This window comes from Protopterus annectens, chromosome 14.part0 (genome assembly GCF_019279795.1).
Source record: "Protopterus annectens isolate FY-2018-M chromosome 14.part0, PAN1.0, whole genome shotgun sequence".
Lineage (NCBI taxonomy): Eukaryota > Metazoa > Chordata > Ceratodontiformes > Protopteridae > Protopterus > Protopterus annectens.
Window position 1 is genome coordinate 188,254,806 of NC_056748.1, and position 23,282 is coordinate 188,278,087.

Here is a 23,282-nt window from a genome sequence, read left to right on the forward strand (position 1 = left end):
GCCTAAGGAATACCTCCCGACAATAACCCTGACTCTTCTCTGGAAGTTTCTGGTTATTGTTGGACTAAAGAAGTACTACTGAAGACTGCCCCTGAGTAACTTTTGGGAATTTCCACACCAGAAAACTCTCTCCTGAAGCTCCCCCCATTCATCACAAGCCTAAGGAATACCTCCCGCCAATACCCCTGACTCTTCTCTGGAAGTTGCTGGTTATTGTAGGACTAAAGAAGTACTACTGAAGACTGCCCCTGAGTAACTTTTGGGAATGTAGGTAGCCTAACACCAACTACTGTCTTTGCAAACTACCTACTTAACGTTTGTTTTTTCCTATTACTTCCCTTGTAAGTGAGCCAGCAGCCTACCGTAGACCACAAGATCTTACTCCTCTCCTCTGGTCAACTGAGTCCTACATGTTTCCCTCCGTACAGGTTAAGTGTCCTCCACCCCATTTTCAGCCTGCCTATCTCTATTTCACCACTAGGTGGCAGCACCTACCATCCATAGGGCAATATATCTTTTATTTTTATTTGGCTCCCCTCCTAAGTAGCTGCCTAGGTATCTTTCGAGCCATTGTTCTCCAACTATATCCTGGTTCTTCCACCCCTGAACAGAATACCATAGATAACTTGCCCCTCTGTTTCATTCTGATAGTTAGTTATCTTACCTTTTTATTCACATACTTTACCTGCTTATATTGCTTTCACAGCTGCAGTGGCTGATACTTTTTCTGCTGCTGGTTCTTCCTTCTGTTCTTCCCCACTCCGTTCGCCCTACGGGCTCACTCCACTTCCCTACCCCCAAATCCCACCCACCCCCACCACATCCATACTTATACCCACATAACCACACCTACTTCCTCTCCCACAACTCCACCCCTTCCTCCTTTATTTCCCTCTCCTGCACAACTTTCCTCCACCACAAATCCCATCAACCCCTTTCTCTATACACCACACATCCCTAATCTCTCTTACTACTAACCATAAATATCCCATAAAAACCCAAACATGCATCCAAAGTATACACTCTTCTCCATTCAAATACTTCTCTTCCTGTACCTAACCTTCATCTACTACCTTACCCAGCTTAACAAGCTATCTCACTCTCCACTCTGTCACACAACCTCCTCTCTCCACTTACTTCACCCCTACTCAGTCATACCAATATCTCCTACACTTTACCCTATCAAACCCATTCTCTGCTTTCACTTCAAACTTATTTCACTAAAAACTACTACCCACACCCTACCAAACATATCTCATACAACCTCTACTATTTATGACAAAAAACACAAAAACCCATACTATACAATAGAAATTATAACATCTCTACTTTTAGCTGGGGATGTACATCCTAACCCAGGCCCAAACACCCCCCTTCTTCAAAATCCATTCGATTAGCATCCCTGAATGCACAAAGCTTAGCGAACAAGGCTCCAAACCTTCAAGCCTGGTTACACTATAATAAACCAGATATCTTAGGCATATCTGAAACCTGGTTAAAACCCCATATAAAAGATGTGGAGATAATTCCTGCCAACTACTCCATTATCAGAGCAGACAGAACCCAGTGAAAAGGAGGTGGTATAGCTCTACTATACTCATTCTCCCTATCCATTACTCCTTACAATAAAGCTATTCCTCAATTCAACAATGCAGAATTAATAATAGGCCTACTTTGATTAAATAAACACAAAAATATATGCATAGCCTCACTCTACATTCCCCCAGGTGACAATATCCCCACACTGGAAGATATCCTCTCCTGGTTCTCTTCCAATATTTCTAACGAAACCATCATCATGGGAGACACTAACATCAATTGGTCCACCATTCAATCCCATACCCCCTCCATTAACATCAACCTGTATAACTTCACTCAGTTCATCAACTCCACTACTAGGCCCTCTAAAGACTTCTCTTCTGGCAGTACTATAGATTGGATATTAGTCTCTCACCCCCCACAATTACCCTGATAGTGGAATTCTTCCTGACTCCCTAAGCGATCACCTTCCCATCTTTGCCACACGCCTCTCTTCTTCCATACAAGTTTCTCATAACTACATCACTTTCAGAGACCAAACAAACTTCAACCCAGAAGCCTTCTCTAACTCCCTAAAATGCCTTAACTGGTACCCACTAAAAACTCTTCCCCTGGAAAGTGCTATCACTCACTTTAATTCCACTTTCTTAAACCTGTTAGATACACATGCTCCCTTAAAAAACAGAAGAATAAAAAGCAAAGCTACCCCTTGGCTAACTAAAAATACACTAACAACCATGCGACTAAGAGATAAAGCCTGGGCACGCTATCTGAAGCACAAATCTCCCACTACTCTTAATGACTACAAAACTCTTCGTAACTCAGTAAAAAAGCTTATCACAGCAGACCGACACAACTATTACTCTTCTCTTCAAAGTAAATACAAAAATGACCCACAAAACTTCTGGAGAGGTATAACCTCCCTCTTAAAACCCGGTACAACTGAAAACCCAAACCCCAACCCAAGCGTACAAGACAATGACCTTGCCACCGAGTTTAACTCTTTTTTCACTGACTGCATTTCCAAACTAACCTCTTCCTTCTCCTCCAACCATCCACCTCCAACTTCCTCCTCCCCCCCTACTCCTCCTCCTTCTCCACTCTGTCATCCTACTACCTCCCAACCACTTAGATTCTCCCTGGAACCAATCCCTACTTCCACTATCAAAAAACTCCTGAAAAAGCTAAAACCTTACACCAATGCCCCTGATAACATCCCCTCACACTTCCTCAGTATAGCTGCAGATGCTATCGCCCTGCCAATTAGTATCGTAATCAACCGCTCCATCCAAGAAAGTCACGTTCCTCAAATCTGGAAAAAGGCTTATATAATTCCCTGCCATAAAGGAGGAAATAATACTAGCGTTACCAACTTCCGCCCCATTGCTATCCTCTCTCCTATTTCAAAAATTCTAGAGAAATGTATTCACCTTCAACTCCTTCCCTACTTACTAGACAACAACTTACTAACTTCTACTCAACACGGCTTCCGTCCCAATCACAGCACTATGACAGCCCTCCTATCATTCCTCGAAAATGTGAACAAGGCTAGAGACTCTGGCCTCACTGTATCTACCATTCTACTTGATCTCTCCAAAGCTTTTGACACTATCTCCCATAACTTACTTCTAACTAAACTCTCCAAGCTAAACCTTTCACCTTCTGCTCTAAATTGGTTCACCAGCTATCTCTCAGACAGGCATCAAGCTGTTAAGTGGAAAAAATCCATCTCCACTTTCCTTAATAGCCCCACAGGTGTTCCACAAGGTTCCATATTAGGACCCCTTCTCTTTAATATCTTTGTAAATGACTACTATCACTCTATCCCCTATGCTAACATCATCCAATATGCAGATGATTCTACAATCATCTGTGCTTCATCTTCCATTCCAACTCTCCAAATCTAACTCAAGATGCCTTCTCCACCACAGAACAGTGGATGAAAGACAACCATCTTGCACTTAATGCAGCTAAATCAAAACTAATGATATTCACCCCCTCTAAAACCAACACACTGGATCAACAACCATTCTCCATCACCAGTCAAAATAATAACCCACTTGAACTGGTAACTGAAGCCAAGCTTCTAGGAGTCCAAATTGATAATAACCTTACTTTAAAGTCCCATCTACTACAAAACATTAAAAAAAACCACCAGAAACTAGGCCTGCTGTATCGTCACAAACAATTCCTCTCACCTACTACCAAACTCACTCTCTCTACCACATTTCTCTTACCCTCCCTCCTTTATGGTGCCCCTCTTTTAACTAATCTACAATCATCTCTCAAAACAAAACTTTTAACCTGCTATAATAAAATAGCCAAATTTGCCACTAGCAATAAATCTTCAACCCATCACTGTGTACCACTCCAGAAACTAAATTGGCTTGAACTTCCCAACTACCTCTCCTACACGCAACTAACATATGTACACAAACTAATTTTTCAACCATCCCTCTGTCCCTCCTTGTCCACTACCTTTAAAATTCACCATACTCAAAGACTTCTTAGATCTACTAATAAAAACCTAATAGAAGTCTATAGACCCCATCGCCCCCCAGGACAAAACCTCCTCTCCTTTTCACTAGCACGCCTATGGAACTCCCTCCCACCCTCCATTTGTACCATCACTAGCCTTCCTACCTTTAAAAAATCACTCCACTCCTACCTATCATCCACATGGGAATGCTCCTGCTCCTACCCCACATAATCTTTCTATACTCTCTACTGTATTCCACCTTTTACTCTCTCTACCTCAGACAGTAATCTATTCCTTAATAGTTCCTATCCTCCTGAAAGCCTTATGCACCTATCTACTCACTTCCTTATCCTTGTGCCTATGATATAATTTGATTTCAACTTTAATATGTTTTATTATTTGATTGTATTAATGCTTAACTTTACTCATTGTAATCACTGTTCCTCGTGATGTCATGTACAATAATTTGGATGTAAATCTCTATAATATGTAATCTGCATATAACTCTCTATAATATGTAATCTGTAATGGAGCTTTTCTCCACAGGACTCCATTGAAAATGGGTTCTCTTGGCCCAATGGACTATCCTGGTTAACCAACAGCAAATAAATAAATAAATAAAATAAATAATTTTGCCCTAAAATCTCAGGACATGGGCCATTTTTACAATTTTTTTGCAGGACACAACTGCCTAAGAGGGACTGTCCCTCGCAAAGTGGGACAGGTGGCAGCCCTACACTACATCAGATTACAAGAAGTATGCAATACCGTAATTTTCTTAAATTACCATTTAAAAAAGGCATGTGGGTGCTGTCATGCAAGTTTGTGAAATATTTTGTGTTTATATTGCATCATTTGTTAGCTATTTAACCAAACAGGAAGGAAAAATAAGTGGGCGTTTGATGCTTTGCAAAACAGTGATTATTCTCAGTGCTATGGAGCTTGGTTCTAAATTTGACAGGCAGACTGCAACAAAAAAAATCTCCCACTGTAAGGAAGGAAAGGCTGACAAGAAAACAGTACATTAGTCTGGTCACCTGCTGTGAGCTGTCAATCACATGCAGATAATGGAAACTAGATTTCAGCCTTCACAAAATAAATCAGTTTAGCATTTCTAAGAAGAAAGAGCAATAAAATGCACTGTTCAGTTTTGTTCTGTAGAATTTGCACTGCTTGTGTTTGAAGTAGTCATTGAAAAAGGATAACATTTTAACCAAAAGTAGGTGACTATAACACATCAGTGAATGCCTGTAAAACCAGTGGAATGACAGGAGCTTTAGGGAAAATGTGGCAGATCTGATGCAATTTTTTGGTGACAAACAATGCATTCTGGGATACTTAGAGACAGACTAAACAGTCAGAATTATTTCAAGATGCCAGACCCCATGTGGTCAGAGTCAGAAATTGCGTATAAAAATATCTAAAAGCTCTAAATAGTCCTAGAGTGGTGTTAAAATGTAGGAAACACCAAACTATGATGAAATAAACATGTTTTTTGAGTCTGTGGATGTGGTTGTCCTTTAAGATATCCAGTTACTATGAAGGTCTTACTGAAAAGAATGTCCCTTTCTTCTTGCTTTTCTCTGCATGGAACAGTGAGTTTAGGCAAAGGCTATGGAAGAGGTATCAGAGTAAATCTAACAATTGCAGCTCTGGGATGAGCAGTAATGTGCATCCCTTCTCCATAAGGTCAAAGCCTGTTGATGGAGGTGTTTGTTTGCTTTATGTACACCCTATATAATTTATCAGGCTGTGTTTGTTGATTTCTAGATCCACCACTGACAATGGAAATGCAGTGGGTAGTTAATTAGTTGAACAAACAAACAGAAGAGTCAAAATAATACTGTTTGGTGTTTCTATCATTTGTTCAACATAACGGTGAGTGCTCAAGTATCTTAACATATTCAGACAGGATGATTTGCAAATATGTTTCCATAGCTGCTTTCTTTCATTGACTTCGTGTCAGTGGGACTAAACCCTAGATAAGTGCTGATGTACTACCATCCTTTCACACATCTGTCCAATTTCTATGATGTTATTTTGTGTTTTTGTATTATTTTTCATTTTGCCTGTCATGTAATATTCCAGCCAGTTATGTACTGTAATGTTTAATAAGTCATTTACATAGTTAATAATAACATTTAAATTTGCTCTTAATTTTTATTCTTAACATATGAGTAGCATGAACATGTGGCAATATTCTTCTACAACTTTCATTACAAAGGATGCAGAAATATGAACTTAACATGTTGGAGTTAAGGTCAGGCAGCTGTTACTACCACCATATATAGGAACATGATGAGGTATGACTTTTGTGGAAGTCCACATAGAGGACATGCTACCAAGTCTGGAACAGAAATTAGACTAATTTGGAATTACTACAATTTTATCATCTGTGAAAGAACAGAATTGAAAAACAAACCGGTGTGGAAAAGTGATTTATCCAATCTATGACCCTATGGGAAGTTTTCTTTGAAAGAATATAAGTTCTTCATGTCTCTGTTATGGGATTATGAATAGAGTTGCTGAGCTCTATTTGGACAACACTGCAAAAGGGCAAATATAGAAAAAAACTATTTTTTTTTTTTTTTCATTGTGCAAACCTCCCAGTACTCTCATATAGGGGGAGGGGCTTAACACTCATAATCCCTTACATATTGATATTAAACTCTAATGTCACACAATCAGTAAACCATGAGACAAATATTGGGTTTCACTGTACTTCATTCATCTTTTAGACTGGCAGTCTTAACTGGTCTTCTTTTATGGGACTGCTTGAAATTACCATTATGATTTCACTGAAATACAATAGCAAAAAACTGAACATGATTATACTATTCTAGAAAAAATATATGTATATAATACAATAACATTAGTATGTTGTCCAAGCCTTCTAGTAAACATTATATGAAAATACATACAAATCTGTACAAATGAGAAATAAGGTTAACATTAATACAGAAGGATACATTCTCCCACATAAGAAAGCAAAAACTTACATAAACTTAAAACCCATAAAAAGCACATAGTATGTCCAAAGAACCAAAAACAGTGGAGTAAAATTACCTGAACTGAACCTGTACAGAAAAAAAAGAGAACTCTTGCCTTGTATTTTCTACTTTCCCTTAATTCTTCCCTTTCCCGTATCAGAAAAACAAAACAAAACAAAAACCTCATGTCTTGTGTCATACCTTTTCCATTATGCCTCAGTTACTCCATATCAGCAAACTCATGCATTCACCCAACTAACCTTATTTACACTTAAACATGTCCAGCTTCTTTCTGCTGGACTTGTCTATCTCATCATACCTTCCTTCTACCTAATGATAGAGCCATGACCCATAGGTTCATAGGTAAGTACTAGGCTATCTGCCCAAGGGCATCTATAACCTAGCCAGAATGTGTTGGCTTTCACTGCCCCCTTAGATTAGTTCCCTGTACCTCGGTCCAGCAGAGCCATTAGTTCCCTGTGCCTCTGTCCAGCAGAGCCACTGCAGTGATCCCTGGAGTAAATTTTCTGTTTCCCATCCACTCGTCAAGGTTTCTCTTGAAGAGTGTTAGTGTGGGGCTCTGCCTAATGTAAATTGGAATCCTATTCCAAACCATGGGGGAGTCTCTGGGACAGGAATCTATCCCTCCAACATGTCCTATTTATCATTGTCGTGAGGTTTAGATCCCTAGAGCATGTGGCTCTTGGGGATTTGTTTTCACCTACTCCTATTGATTGCACTCCCCCCTTGAAGATTCCGTGTCCTTCACTCTGATATCTCTACTCACCATATAACTTCATCTCTGCAAATTCTTTTTATGCCCAGCTTCTTAGTTTCTATAGTTATGACAGGACATTTTCCCAATATACAACCCATTCACAAGTAACTTAACCAACCACTATTCTACCATTTCCTACCCTACTCCACCTTAATTTCACTTCCTCAACACCAACTAAACAAAATATCCATCTATCTTCAACTTCTGTTTAGTATGTCGAGTCAGTTTGCTTGGCTTGTATGTCTCAGGCCATAAATCTCTCATGTTCATTGATAAGGTTTGAACCTTATTACAGTATCACCACATGTGGAGATTGCTTAATTACTCTTCTCTACATTTAAAAATACTGTCTCATTCCACCACTATTCTTCCTTCTTTCTTTTGGATGCTGTATAGCAGAGGCATAAAAGCATTAACTATAAGTCATATACCAGACCTGTTACTTTAAGCGCGCGCATATGTGTGTGTGTGTGTGTGTGTGTGTGTGTGTGTGTGTGTGTGTGTGTATGGTTCCCCTTTATAATCTCAAAATACTGAAATATCGAATTTCAGTATCCCAAGACCATAAAGGCAAATTTTTAAAATAGCAAAAGTGCATAATCGTGAATTCGAATATCTCAAATTTGCGGTTATGGCTTTATGCTTCATTACGTCTGGTGTTGTCTGTGGATGGCGTCCAGTGTTGTGTATGGATTTAGGTGCAATTTAAGGCAAGTGAGTGTTTTGTAAGGGATTTGGGTGGAAGTTTGAATGTATGTGAGTGTGTTTGTAATTGTACATGTGGTTTAGGGTAGGCAGGTGAAAGTATGAGTGTGTAAGTGAACAGGAAACTGGCAAAGAAAACTAGAAATCCAACAATACGATCAAAAGCAAACCGGAACAAAAGCCCATGTTCTGCAACAAAAATCCACAAAATGTGTTTATTTTAAGCTCTTTTCGTTGCTCAAATCGAGCAACTTCTTCAGAAATAAAACACACATTCATTCCAAAATCGTATATAAATGGATAATACAATCACATGATGAATTAAACAATTTAAAATCAATTAAGTTAATTAGTTTTAAATTGTTTAATTCATCATGTGATTGTATTATTCATTTATATATGATTTTGGAATGAATGTGTGTTTTATTTCTAAAGAAGTTGCTCGATTTGAGCAACGAAAAGTGCTTAAAATAAACACATTTTGTGGATTTTTGTTGCAGTCCATGGGCTTTTGTTCCGGTTTGCTTTTGATGAGTGTGTAAGTGCTTGATGTGTTGGTGTTTGTGTATGTGTGATGTGTGTGTCTATGTGTGAGGGACTGTGGAATGTCTGGGTGTGAGTTTGCTGTCTTTTCCTGTTTGTGCGATCTCAGAGTTAGTATATATAAGTAGGGGGGTGTGGGGGTGTTGATTTGTGTTGTGTTTGTGTATGTAATGTGGGTAGGATAGTGTATGTGTTGTGTGGTGTGTATATGTTTGCGATTTTGCATTTCACAGCTTTGGGGTTTTGGGATTTTGAACATTCGCCTTTATGGTTTCGAGATACTGAAATCTGAGATTTCATTATTTTGAGATTATAAAGGGTAACCATATATATACATATATACATATAGTTATGTTTGTGTATATATCATTGAGTACAATGCCCCCTATGATATGTACCTAACCAGCTACATCTAACAATTGGAACGTGCAAAGGAAATAGCCCAGAATTACCCATTCTAAAGACTTAAACCTTGCTTCAATGGAAAATACATTGTGGAAACCTGAGCAGATACTAAAGAGAGAATTTTGTTATAATAGCTGATTGTTTGTACAGCCCGGGAGTCCAGTTTGTCCATGACAACATATGATAAATCCCATTGGTGTTTTGACAAAGGTAGATTTATCTAGTAGGAATCATTTACAACAGTTCCAGAATGAACCTATGAGGAAATACAAGCGCAGTGACGAGGATTTACTATTGTTCAAGGTAACAGTGGTTACTTATTGGTTGGGATTGCGGTTGGATGACCTTGATAGGGGGATGTGAAAAACAATTTGATTTGCATCCAAGGATGATATCATAGCCAATAAGATGTATATGCTACTAAAGGAGAGCCTATGAGACCTCTATGCAAGAAAAGGCTTTTATTTTGAAGAAATATATTATTCTGACTGGTCGATTCAAACCTTATTTTTATTCACTGAATGATGATTGGACAATACACTTGTATTTTTATGTAATGACTAATTAATACATTTTGACCCCTGAAATGACATTTTTTGATAGGTGGAAATTATTTTAAAAAAACTTTTAAATAGGATTTGTTGTTTGTTAGAAAATGGATCTGATGAAGGGTTAGTTAAAACCCAAAAGTGCTTATCTACTATTAGTTTTATTGGAAGGTTTGTTTATTAAATTAACTTTTGTTTTGAAGCTGGCTGTGGTGACTTTGTACTTTCTACATTCTTCTTTGTGTTATGGAACAAGTCTTTGGTGGGCATCCTCACTCTGCTTGTGGTTTATATATATATATATATATATATATATATATATATATATATATATATATATATATATATACATACATGTATATTGATTCACTTTGAATCATCGAATGTTCAGAACATCGACGTTCTGATCATCGAGACCAGAACATCAATGTTCAGAACATCGAATGTTCAAAATGAACCATAAAAACAACAAAAAAATCACAAAAGCTATGTTATGCAGGGGGGCTTTGCACCCCTGCACCCCTCATCCCACCACACCCCCCTACTTTAATATTCCAACTCTGAGATCGCACTACAGTGGGGTAAAGGAAATCTCCTGTTTACCGCTATATGCGGTAGCGCTAAACGGGAGATTTCCCGTACCCTACCTGCAATGCTAACACTCAGAAAGCACATACACACACACACACACAAAACATGAAGGGCACCTTGCTGCCCTGCATACACACTCAACATTCCACAATCTCACTTACCTGGCCCTTTCTCTTTAAACCTTCGATGTTTTGAACATCGATGTTCTGGTCTCAATGATCAGAATGTCGATGTTCTGAACATTTGATTATTTAAAGTGGAACTATATATATATATATATATATATATATATATATATATATATATATATATATATATATAAATAAATACAAATGTATGTGTATATATATATATATATATAGAGAGAGAGAGAGATAGAAATAGATATGTTCATGTGTATATATCATTGAGTACTATGCCCCTATGGTATGTACCTAACCAGGTACATCCAACAACTGGAATGTGCAAAGCAAATAGCCCAGAATTACCCATTCTAGAGACTTAAACCTTGCTTGTGATATAAATAGGATATGCTGGAGATAAACAGGTTTGTATTCTAGAGACGACCCCGTCTCTGGAACAGACTCCCCATCCATGTGAAGCAAAGTTCCTTCCTAACCCAATTCAAGTGTAACTTGGATAACTGAATGAGGAACAGGAAATTCATCCCTGGCTTGGCACCTACGTCTCTGATGGACACGGGCAGCTCGTAAATGTTTCATCACCCAGCTCCTCCTCACAAATGTTTCATCTCCCAAGCCCCTGCTTGCACTTCTCAGGATTAAGAGAACTTGTCAGAAATTTGGGATACGTAGCTAGGCTTAAAAAGGTCCTTGTGGTCATTAGCCTAGTAAACACTTATGAACATATGTATATAGACTCGCAATTGCCATAGTATTTGCCTACATTAAATACATTACAGACTGTATATGTTGCTATAAGCTGATATTCTTACCTGCAAGTAAATGTACTATCGGAGATTATTTTTTTTAGCTTTCTGTTATTTTTACGACTTTCCGAAGACAGGCACATCCAGCTCCAGGCTCACTCTGCTCCACTCCCCTACTCTGTCTCCATTCCAACCCATACCCTCTTTCATTACATTTATGCTCTCCTCTGACCCCTCCCTTTAATTCACACACCAATAAACTCACACAAACATTAAGTATCATAAGACCCACCCCCCATCTCTCTACTCCTACATACATAGCCCTACTATCTGTTTCACGATGACTTCCCCTACCAATACTCTCCATCACATAAGAGTCTTACTTTTCTTCATCATCTACACTGCTTTCCTAGTCCTACTAATCCAAACTACCTCCACACATACCACCTTTTACTCATTACCACCAAGACCCAACACCCGCACCCTTGAATTACCTGATGGCACAGGTAGTTACTCAAATATCTTACCCTCTTTATTTGTAAGCTGTATCCACAATACAGCCAAAATAAAACTACTCCTTTCCAATTACAAACTTAAATTGTCCTTTACACCACCTGAAACCCCTCTCAAAAAGCCAGCAACCTTATACTATAATTCACCTTCTTCTTACCCTAACAAAATGTGGGGATGTTCATCCCAGTCCACGTCCAAATTAAGCTCCAAACCCACCTCAGACCCAAAGAAACAAAAACTACATCTAATAACAATAAACACAGTCAGTATTTGTAATAAAATTACCAAATTTCATGCCTGGCTAACTACTCACACCCCAAACATTGTTGCAGTAACTGAGACATGACTAAAACCTAGATTGCTGACACTGAAATTCTTCCACCAGGGTATAACATCATTCGCTCTGATAGACTCCACAAGAAGGGTGGGGGCATAGCATTAATCTGTCAAAACTTAGATTCTGTCCTGGATAAACCAAAATGTCTCACAAGAAACCATAATCCTAGGAGACGCCAACATTAACTGGCAAAACCTAACTTCCAACTCTCCATTCAATAGTATAAATCTGCATAGCTTTGCACAGCTTATCACAGCTGCTACCTGTGGTCTATCCACACTATCAGTCTGCTTTAGATTGGATACTAGTATCCCACCCTCACAATTACTCAAACTCAGGCACCCTACCCAACATACTAAGTGACCACCTCCTAGCATATACCCATAGGACTCACCCTCAAACAGTCAGCCTCAACAAAACAGACTAAACAAAATCTCCTTCATAAAGACAAAGCATGGAAACAGTGGCAAAAAAATTAAAACAAAACAAAATGAACTTAACTACAAACCATTCCAAAATAAAGCCAAAAAAAAAAAACTATTTTTCCTCTAAGCTATCCACCTTAAACAACAATCCAAAATACTTCTGGAAGTCTGTCTCTACTCTGTTTAATCTTGGCACCTTACAAAACCCATCCCCTGCACCTGATAAGACTCCACAACAAATTTCTCATGACTTCAACACCCATTTCATGGGTCTATATTGCAACATCGAACGCTAAAAACAGCGAATGATGTTTCGACACATTTTCAGTGAAAGCTGAAAATGTCGAAACCACAGAACAGCAATTTCTTTCCTAGGGAAAGAAATCGCTTTTCCAACTCCCCCCAAAAAAAACATTAAACACTTCCAAACACATACACACATACCCTAATTCTAATTATACCCCCCCAAAAAAACAGTAAACAACTAAATACACATATGCACATAACCCAACCATACATTTAACGAAAAAAAAAACAGTAAACATTTTAAACCATATGCACTTACCTTAACCCGCACCTTAACCCTAAGGTCAGTAACTCCGGCACATTTACAGAAACAGTTCCAAACACATACATACTTACCTTAACCCTAATTCTACCCCCCCAAAACAAAAGTAAACAGTTGAAAACACAAACATACATAACTCAACCATACATCTAATACAAAATATAAAACAGTAAGCACTTTCATACATATACACTTACCTTAACCTGCACCCTAACCCCAAGGTCAGTAACTGTTGCACAATCATGCTCAGGAGCTATACTGGAAAAGGAACCACACTACACGTCAGAACACGGCAAAACAACAAAGCGGTCAAGTGACTTCTTTTCCAGGGAAAGAAATCGCTGAACAGCCACTTCGCTGTTTTCCCTGTTCGCTCTACATGTGTAGATGAAAACGCATTTGACAAAATACATTTTTGTTGTACCAATAGGAACCCCCATTTCATTACTACCATTCAAAAGCTAATAAAAGACACATCAACAAAGACAAACACCCAGTATACAACTAATTCCTTACTTGATACCAAGATTCCCTTCACCAGACACATCTAGCAATATTCCCACAACTCCTTCCTTTACTATTCAGCCTGTACCCACCTCTCTTATACTCAAACTCCTAACCAAACTCAAAATCTGCTCTCTTTCCACTGGTAATCTTCTCCCAGAATATATACAACTAGCAGCAAATATGATCACATATCCAATAGAATTCGTATAAATTGCTCCATCTCAGATATTATGTCCCCCTTTTATGGAAAAAATCTATTACAACTCCATTACATACAGGTGAAAATTCCCATGACTTCTCTAACTATTGCCCTATCACTATACTCTCTCCATTATCAAAAATCTTAGAAAAATATGTACAGACACAACTACTTAAATACCTCTCTGATAATAATCTTCTTGCCCCTACCCAACATGGGTTCCATCCGGGTCACAGCATTATCACAGTCCTTTTCTCATTCACTGATACTTTCAACAAAGCCTTGGATGCTGGTCACCCTACTTCAGTAATCTTACTGGATCTATCTAAGGCTTTCGCCACAGTGTCACATACTAAACCAACTATCAAAACTAGGATGTCCCCCCAAAATCTCTCAACTGGTTTACCTCTTACCTAAGCAATAGGGAACAGTCAGTCAGATGGTGCAATGTACAATCTCATTATCAGGCAAACAGCATAGGAGTCCCACAAGAATCCATTCTAGGGTCACTACTCTTCAATAGCTTCATAAATGATCTTCACAAAGCTTCCCAACAAGGTAGTCTCATTCAGATATGCAGATGATTCTGCAATAATATCTACCTCCAACAAGTTCTTAAACCTATTTAGAGTTACACAAAATGCATTCATTCACAATGATGGAAACCTGGCTAAATAATGCACAGTTGTTGTTAAACCGCTGCAAAACAAACTTTTACTATTCTCTACAAAAAACGCCAGATATAGATGTCAAAAGCTTTTCTAAAGATAGTACAGACATTGAAATACCTCTCTGATAGTAATCAAGACAGCAAAGTTGCTAGGGCATGACAATTGACAAAAACTCACTTTTGAGCCACATATTCTCAGTGCAGAAAAGAAATCACACTTTAAACTAGGTAAACTTTATCATCATAAACTCTACCTAGACAACCATACCAAAACAAAACTGGTCAGTACCATAATCATCCCTTCCCTTCTATATGGAAGTACCATTTTTACTAACCTTCACTCATACCTTAGCAATAAACTACAATCCTGCTGTTATAAAATAGCTAAATTTGCTTCAGGAATTGCCAAGCAATTTTAGAATTGAACTGTCTCAAGTTTTTCCACTTTCTCAATTATGCCCAACTAACTCTAGCCCATAAACTTATTTTTAAACCCAACACCTGCCCAGCACTCTGCTCTATCCTACAAACTTGTACTCCTACACGAACACTTAGATCCTCAAGCAAACAGCTTTTAAATGTAACCAAACCCAACAAAAGAGCTGGACAGTGTCTTAACTCCCATAGCATTGCTAAACTTTGAAATACCTTACCCTCCCACATAAATCAAACTGACTGTATAAAAACCTTTAAATCAGCACTAAAAGGACATTACCTCAATAAACCTTCTTGCCCCTGCAAAACAAACAGGCCACCTTAAAACTATCTCTTAATTCATGTATGTGAAATCTCATATAGCAAGTTTTATACTGAAGGGTAATTGATCTTCTGTCTTGTACACAGCTGTGCAAATTCTTCTAACGCACACTATGAATGGCAATGTTGCATATCTCTGCTTTTTATATATGTAACAACTTTGCCTTGCATGTCTGTGATGCTGTCTTTTAATAATGTAAACTTTGTATTGTACTGTGTTATATATCTCTGTATTCATTTATGTAACTTCTGTTATCATTTGTATTAAATTTGTGTACCTCTGTAATACTTTGTGGAGATTTTCTCCTCGGGCCCCCACTGAAAATGAGTTACTGACGCAGAGGAAAATAAGTAACAAAACAAACTGTAAAAATAAAACAAAAAACAACCAGGATACAACTACTCTACTTTATTAAGTGAAGCGCTTTTCGTTTGTAAGAATAACAGACTTCATCAGACCACAGCACATTACATAACCATTACTTAAATAACCTCATTTCATTGCCCATCCCATCATAAAAAGGAAATGATGTCACCATACATTAATTTAAAACTATACTATTAAAATTAATTATACATTACTTGTAACAGTATTTAAAATACCTATTTACAGGAACAAAAGGCTTCTTTTATTCAACTAGATACCATGTTATTTAGACTAGATTAAAAGGTGTTGAACCTGCAAAAAAAGCATGTAAAATAAAATGTAAAATAAACACTGCCAATAATGATGATGATAATATAATAGCATCTTATCTTTTATCTAAGCAGTGCCTATAACCTTAAAATGCTATTAATAGCACAACAATCATTACGTCCTGGCCAAACATAAGTATAATGATAACTGCCACATTAATTCAACTCTTTCAAGATGCAGCATCCAAGGACCACACCTAGGATGTTCTACCACTTGGTTTATACCACAAAATTCAAAAACATGATCACTATGAGTATGCACATGTTTTGCAAGAGCATTAGTTAAGTTAGACTTTTTTATGGCATATAGGTGTTTGTATACTCTTTCTTTTAATGCTCTAGTAGTTTTGCCTATATAATAAGCCGGACACTGCTTGCACTTAGCCACATATACTACCCCTTTTGAATGACAATTTAATTTACTGTGTATCATATATCTTCTACTATTGATTTTTACTTATCGATCTTGATGTGTATATTTACAGTATTTACACATTCTGCATTTTTTTCATGCCTTCAGATTGAGAACCTTGCACATTATTACATATCCCAAACATTTCAAATTCTTACTCCTTCTTGTTATCATCCTTACCCCATCCTTGAATTCATTCCTAATAAGTGCCTCTTCATCTATCAGCTTTCAGTTCTTTAAAATAATAGTTTTAATTTCATAAAAATGAACACTGAATGTTGTAATAAAAGTAGCTGTATAATCTAGTTGAGTTTCTCTTTGCTGCAACTCTACTGAACATCCCTGCTGAATAAGGACTGGTGTAAAGTGGCCATTATTCCTTTTGTAGTTAACCTCTGTAAATAGTTTATACAATAAGCCTCTACTTAAAAACATATCAATTAAGTTCCTATACTCTGCAACAAAATCAGCATCCAAACTCACCATCCTGACAGCTCACACAAATTGCCCATTTACAACTGCTCTTTTGTTTGAAAGTGGATGGGAGCTGGTAAAATGCAAGAAGGAATTAAAATAAGTAGGTTTCCTATGTATTTTAGCAATAAATCTCCTGTTGATTACATCCTTGAGGTTAACGTCAAGATAATTAATTTCTTGACTATCAGTGGTATGAGGAAATTGTAAATAACGTGTGGTACTATTAATGTAGGCTAAAAATTCGTCCAAAGCTTGTCGGTTAGCCTTCCATAAAATAAATATGTCATCTAGGTAATGCAAATATAGGCCAATTCTGTTGGCATATGCATCATCAAGGATGTACCTTCTCTCTCAAGCCGCCATAACCAAATTAGTGAATACAGTCCAACAAGGTGACCCTATCGCAACACCTACTTTTTGCAGATAATAACTGTTATAAAACATTATAAAATTGTTAGTGAGTACAATATCGAACAAATCAGAATACAAGTTGATATCAGATTACAGAACTCCTTGGTCAAACAAAAATTGTTCAATTGCCTGAATACACTCTTGCTGAGGTATAACTGAAAACAAGTCTTTGACATCCACTTTCAAAAACAACAACTCATCTGAATATTCAATAGCATTAATCAACCTACGAAAATGCCACGAATCCATACATATCTGCATTTGTTCTTCCACATATGTTTTAAGCTTACAATCAAGAAATTTCGCAGAAGCATAGGTGATTGAATTACGACCGTCAACTATAGTATATAATGTGTAATTATTGTAAATATATGCATCAAGATCGATAAGTAAAAATCAATGGTAGAAGATATATGATACACAGTAAATTAAATTGTCATTCAAAAGGGGTAGTATATGTAGCTAAGTGCAAGCAGTGTCTGGCTTATTATATAGGCAAAACTACTAGAGCATTAAAAGAAAGAGTATACGAACTCCTATATGCCATAAAAAAGTCTAACTTAACTAATGCTGTTGCAAAACATGTGCATACTCATAGTGATCATGTTTTCGAATTTTGTGGTATAAACCAAGTGGTAGAACATCCTAGGTGTGGTCCTTGGATGCTGCATCTTGAAAGAGTTGAATTAATGTGGCAGTTATCATTATACTCTTATGTTTGGCCAGGACGTAATGATTGTTGTGCTATTAATAGCATTTTAAGGTTAAAGGTACTGCTTAGATAAAAGATAAGATGCTATTATATTATCATCATCATTATTGGCAGTGTTTATTTTACATTTTATTTTACATGATTTTTTTGCAGGTTCAACACCTTTTAATCTAGTCTAAATAACATGGTATCTAGTTGAATAAAAGAAGCCTTTTGTTCCTGTAAATAAGTATTTTAAATACTGTTACAAGTAATGTATAATGAATTTTAATAGTATAGTTTTAAATGAATGTATGATGACATAATTTTCTTTTTGTGATGAGCAATGAAATTAGGTTATTTAAGTAATGGTTATGTCATGTGTTGTGGTCTGATGAAGTTTGTTATTCTTACAAACGAAAAGCGCTTCACTTAATAAAGTAGAGTAGTTGTATCCTGGCCATTTTTTGTTTTATTTTTTTAATGACCCAGTGGACTTTCCCGTTCAACAAATGTCAATAAATAAATAAATAAATGTGTGTGTGTGTGTGTGTGTGTGTGTGTGTGTGTGTGTGTGTGTGTGTGTGTGTGTATGTGTATGTGTATGTGTGACTGTGTTACATGTATATATGTAGAAACTCAGACTCCTCTATATCTCTTCTCATAATCCTCTGGCATTTTGTATGACACTGTACAGCCTTGAATAACTTGTCCAGCTTGGGTTCCAATGCAATACTGAGGTCTAGCAAAATGGTCCTTTCCTAACCTTTACACTTCATCAAAAGATTCCCTTAGCACAACTTTCTTTTCTTTTCTGAGTTCATAAATTGAATTAATTAATAATTCCTTTACTCTTCTAAGTTCTACCACTGAACTACATGTCTTGTCTATTAGTCTGTCTTTATAGTCCCACCCCAATGTAGTTTTTAATAATATCTTTGCCCATTACCACCCTTTTTTGTACATGGTTCTTCAATCCACTTACATACTTTTTCCTGCAGTTTCTCTACTTCTCTCACCTTTACTTTGATTTATTGCACCAGCACAGTGTATATGTAATCTTTCAAGGCTTTGAGAAATCCCCTCAACTGTCTTAACTGGATTGATGGTTCCCCTCCCAATATTGCATTATGATCCACTCTCTTCTTGTTAATCACTGGTGTGTGATTCCAGTGCTGCTCTGCTAAACATTAAGATTTCACTATCTTATAGATTTCACTTTGTCCTAAGATATTGTGATCTTTGAGGGGGGACGTGTAAGTAGGAGAAGGAGTGTGGGGTGCCCCTGCAAAAAAAAAAAAAAAAAAAAAGCTTTTGTTTGTGACTTGTTACTTTTGTACATGCTTTTTGTTTGAGTGTTTTAGAGATTTTGTGATCATTGTTTTGAGAAGTGATTACAAAAACAGTTGGATTTTCATTCGGAAACCTTTCATGTTGCTATTTGAAATCTGTGCTCACCACCGCCGTGCAGGCCCCCTTGCTACACATCCAGAGCTAGGCCATATGAACCAAATGGTCCACCTATTCTCCTCATCCACCCAATGCTTTCAAGGCCATCTTTGGCCATTTTTACAGACATAGCAGACTGCCATCACTTTATTCCCTTCACTGTCACTTCTTCACCCCAACTCCTACTATATCTGCCTTGACAGATCTCCCCCAAAGCTTAATCCTGCAGGGAAACCATCACTGCCAGCTACATGATCCACCCCAGGTATAAAAATCATTTAATATACTCTCACCTGATCCAGTAAGGTCTGGCTTGGCTCCTACTGTGTACTTAATTAACTGTCCTACTTTCTCCTCTATCTCATGATACCAAAGACCCCCAAGTTCTAAATGCTGCTCATAAACATGCACTGTCCTCTATACTCCTTTCACTGAAAAAATAAACTGCTGTCTGCTTAGCATTCCAGATACTCCATTATTTTTTTCTCATTTCCAAATATTTTATTATCCCAACCACTGCAGACCCTCTACCCCTACTTATTATTCATCTATATTTCTAAAGTCCTATAAAATGGGTTGTAAACTAGCTTAACCATTTATATCCCCCCTCTTGAGCTGGCATTGGCTTTGCTACCTTTCTTGTATCCTGTTGGCTAATGCACCTCATGTTCTTCCTTAACATCTCTGACTGCTATGTGTGCTTTTCAGCTTCTTCATTTGCCTTGGAATCAGTTTTGCACTCCTTTGTTCATAACTTGAGGCACTCATGGTTGCTTCCTCATCTGCACATGCCCAGTATAATTATCTATGTCCTGCCTAGCACCTTTCTCTTCTACCACATCAGTGTGTAACTAGACTGCCTTGTCAACTGTTTTATTCTAGTATATTAAGCCCTATTATATTCCAAGTATAGCTAGTCAGGCTAACTGGATAACCGCAATGTATTTGCAAATTCCAAATAGGATAAAGCTGTGTCCATTGCTAGTGCAAACAATACCCTAACAGTTTAATCTTCTCCCCATTAATGTCAGCCATTTCTGTGCTTTAGCCTGCTTCACTGATCACTCTATACCTCTGAAGTTATGACATTTGACAATGAGATATTGAAGTTTCCTAACCTAATTACTGATAGTGTTGGTCCTGTTTGGCCTGTTGAACTGGCAATCCATTGAGGGGGGTATCTTTAGATAGCAACATCAACCATTCCTCTGCATTGTTCATTGAATCAGCCCCTTTAGCAACTTCTCACAAACTCAACAGTTGTATGCTATTTCTACATGTTATGTTTTTAAGTCCTCATACCTACTCAACAAAAATATTCACTTACAGTGTAATTTATTTACCTCACTTTTCTTGTCATTTTAGTCTCACCTCTAGTTTTCTGCTGCATAACTTCCATTATTTTAATAGGTCATTTAGTATGTTATGACAGCCACCTCCTAAAAGCTTAGCCCCATACCCATACTCAGCTTACCTATTATTCTACCAGCTGCTCACCGATCCTGACTTAAGTCAGAGTGCTCAATTGTAGTAAATGACACTCCACGTTTTCTTTTTGTGATCCAATTAATTATATATCATAAACTCGGTTTACATTTACAATTCCGAGGGAAGGTTCGTCGACCACAGGATGTTGACTTACAGTTGGCTGACCCATGTTGCCAAACCTTCAGTTGTGCGAGTCCCGGTTCAGCAAATGCACAGTGCATTTGCACAGATGAGGTTGATCTTGTAACTAGAGATTACAGTACAGTGCGGATTGGGACATTTACCCTTTTCTCCACTGTAGTGCAATCTTGGAGTTGGAATATATAATGTGCAGGGGGTGTTGGGGGTGCAGGAGGACTTGTTCCCCAGCAAAATCATCCCGTTACATGCTGTGCAGTGTAGGACTGCAGTCTACAGATGTCAAGAAAGGTCAAATTCACAAAAGGAAGTGTGTTTGCGACATTCTGACCTTCTCGACATTTCGTGTTCAACTCTTTAGTTGACATTTAAGGTAGGAATATCCTTTGAGTGTTGACTATGTGATAGTAAACCTATAAGCTCTCATAGGTTTATAGGTTCATAGGTATAAACTAGGCTAATGACTACCTGGTTACATTTGAGTACAGTTAGGAATGGACTCTGCTTTACATGGATGGGAAGCCTATTCCAGAGCATGGGTATCCTTTGAGGCACATATCTGTATCTGTCTCACTAGCATGTTCTATTTATGTTGCAAACAAAGTTTAAATCTCTGGATCTAATGTTTCTGGTGCTGTTAATTTTGTGGATGTGCAAAAGCTCCATCAGGGATGGATTTAATGATGCCTTTTGTGTTAAACACAGATCGCCTCTCAACAACCTGTTGGAGACCGAGTATAGATACAGGGCTCTAAGTTGAACTGTATAGGACAATGTGTTAATACCCTGGATTCTCTTGGTGAGGAATCTCTGCGGGCATTCCAGCTGCTGCTGTTATGGGGTTCAGCACTCTCCCATATTGGTGAGGACTAGGTCCAGTATGCTTGAATCTCTGGTTGGAGTGCACAGAAAGTGATCAAGGGTATTTGTGTTAACAAAGTCCTGAAATCATTGTGTCTGCAAGTTGGAGGCAATGTATGTTTCCCAGTCTATAGAGGGGTAATTAAAGTCTCCCATGAATAGACAGTCTGGTTGGATGGAAAGTTCCTATAGTAGGTAGAGATAAGAGTTGTGGGATTCTTGTGACATAGATGGTGACCTATAGCTTGCTAATATATGGTAAGGGACTTTAAGGGTGATTTGCATGTGGATGAACTCTAGGGTATTGTGCTGTTTAACCAACCTTGAGGGGTACTTGTTAATATAGGTTGAGACACCACCTTTAGTCCCTGTTTTTGTGGCTGATGGTCTAAATGTATGAAAGGCACACTGCTGGAATACTTTCTGCAGCTTTAAACCATGTCTTGGTAATGGCAGAGATAGCTATATTTTCCAGCTTGAGGAGAGGTTGTAGGGTGTGGAATTTCTTGTTAAAACTCCTAGCACTGAGCAGTAACACCTTTATGTTCTCTGAGTTTTAATTGCTATGTCAGTAGGTTTGCCACTTTGGAATTGTCTGAAAATGGCTCTAAGATGGTGGATAAAGTTTTAGCTAAAATCCAGAACCTAGGACAAGTGCAGGATATCTTTGTGAAAACAATGTGGTCTACTGACCATGTCCTCCCAACCTGGCAGATACTGAATCCCCCTGGATTAATAGCAAAAACTAAGCCAGTTGTTAAAGTCAGTCATTTTTTTTGTTCATACTGTGGTTCATACTTGGTGAAGGTAAAATTGTGCTCAAAGTAAGGCACATAACAGTCTAAGACCCATATTCAGACAGATCCAAAATGTCTCTTCATATAGTCCAGAGAGGTAAGTCACCAACATGGACTATGAATGGAATCATACTGGTACCTATGGTGTAAAGATTTGAGTGTGTGGGTTAGTTAGTGGACCCTGGTTCCAGATAAGCAACTCGCTGTAATCTTTTCCTTGTCTAGTCTGTTGAGAGGAGTATCTGTGTGTTGTACAATGGAGTCCCATATAACAAGAGTCCTGAGTAAATTGTTTGCTTGTCATTTAGACTTTGCTTTCAAGGGTCCATAGAGCATAGGCTGAATTGTATTACTTGGTGCTGCTTTTCGTGTGTGCTTTAGAGACTGCTGGCAATAGGTGTTGCAATGCCAAAGTGGCAA